Consider the following 2,055-nt stretch of genomic DNA (forward strand, 5'->3'; position numbering starts at 1 on the left):
AGATATAATAAATGATCCTGGGGCCATTTGTGAATAACGGAAACATAATTTTGACATGTATGGAGATAAAACAGTTGAGTATGAACAGGCAGGGAGCAGAGATTCAAAATTTATACTGCCGGCAGAACTATCACTTATCTTCCCCAACAATCTTCTCTAAAAGTTGTGGCAGCTGCTAAGAAACAAGAATTAGTTTGCAACTACATGATCTGACATCTTATCCACTGCACAATTTAATTCCCAAGTCTTATGTTCAAGGGCATTTAATGCCTGCATTGATATTTCACAGATATAAATCAGGTATAGCATAACTTTTGGTGCTACTGAAAATAATATGCCTAACTCCATTTATGTACATAATAATAATAATAATCCTTGCATTTGATATAGCACCTTATCACGTCTTCAAGGTGTCTCAAAGCGCATCACAGAATATATACTGTAAAGTGAATTGGCTGTATATCTTGTGGGCAAAATTCAGCAGTCAATTGCATGTAGCATTGTCCCACAAACAGTCGTGACCAAATTATTATTTATTTATTATTTTTGTTAAAGGGATTATTACTACCAGAAAAGTGATCCACCATCGACTAACAACCGGGTTCCTACTCACTGTGAGGTAAACAAAGGCGTGGGAGTAAGGAAACTTGCCTAATGGTTTGCCCTGTCAAGGAATAAAACCCAGGTTCTCTTGCTCACGAGGTGAATGCTCTAACCAGTATGCTACAGGACCCCTACATATTGGTTTGTCTCTTGTATATGGGGATGAAAGGATAGTAGGGAAAGATTCAAAGTAACTGTTCAAATTAGTTAAATTGAATTATTTCCCTGATTTTACTTCCCCCTTGTTTGACATTCTGTTTAATTTGTTTTAAAGCAAATCACAATATACATCAATATATAGTTCTAAGTACGTTGCTTAGGATACTTTACCATTTTCGGCAGTCATTACTTTCTTCACCAGGCTCCAGTATTTGTCCATTATAGTAACAAGTGCATTCAGATAATGTAACGCATTTCATTCTGTTTTCATCCAGATAAGGGGTACTGTCTGGACACTTTGCATAACAACCTATATTTAATAGAAAGCAACAACATTAGTACAACCAATTAAATTCGTCAAATTGCATTGTTTCGACAGTTGTATCAGACATTATGTGTTGTCAAATATTTATTCCAAGGATTTAAAGTTTTTTTTACATCTGCCATTTGCATTTGGCAAAAGTGTGCAGCATAAAGAGGATTTAGACTGTACAAATCACCCTGGAATCATGGCTCTTTTAGGGCTTTGTTGTGTCTCTGTTCTACATCTGTAATACGAGCATCCTGTAGCATTGATCCAATAGTGAGCTGATATCAAACCCATTGAGACACCCGATGGTGATCCTTTCTAGTATGTTTTCCTGTTGGCTCTATTTGGCAACTAAATCTAACAACAGTATGGCAGAAAAGAAAGTATGGTGAAGCAAACTGCTGCAGTCTGTAGTCGATGCTAACATTCTTATGGCAGTGTACTTGCAAAGATATCCCTCACTGAACTGGAGCAGGAGTTTCACAGCTGTGTTCTGGTACCTGTTCATAGACTCGTAGAATCATACAATTATACAGCACAGGAAGGAGGCAATTTGACCCATCGTGCCTGTGCCGGCTCTTTTAAAAGAGCTATCCAAATCAATCCCACTCCCCACTCTCTGCCCATAGCCTGCAAATTTGTCCTCCCCAAATAATTATCTACTCCTACTTCTCTCTCAAAAGTTGTTACCGGGAGTGGAGTCAGGAGAGTGTGGGGCGGAGCCGAGGCCTAGTTGTGTATAAAGCACAGCCAGGTGAGGAGCTACTCAGACGGGAGCGGAGGTAAGTGCCGGGGCGGGGGGCCCGATTCACAAAGTGACGTCGGTGTGATGTCACAGTTAAAAAAACAACAACATCAATGTCCTGGCAGCCCCTGTCACTGCCATCCCCGCCACAACCACACAGCCTGAGGGCTGATGCCGTCCCACTGATCGCTCGCTCGCTCCCGGTCACTGCCTGTGCGTTTTGGCTGCCGCCCCGACC

The sequence above is a fragment of the Callorhinchus milii genome, unplaced genomic scaffold, assembly GCF_018977255.1.
Source record: "Callorhinchus milii isolate IMCB2004 unplaced genomic scaffold, IMCB_Cmil_1.0 Scaffold5, whole genome shotgun sequence".
Taxonomy (NCBI): domain Eukaryota; kingdom Metazoa; phylum Chordata; class Chondrichthyes; order Chimaeriformes; family Callorhinchidae; genus Callorhinchus; species Callorhinchus milii.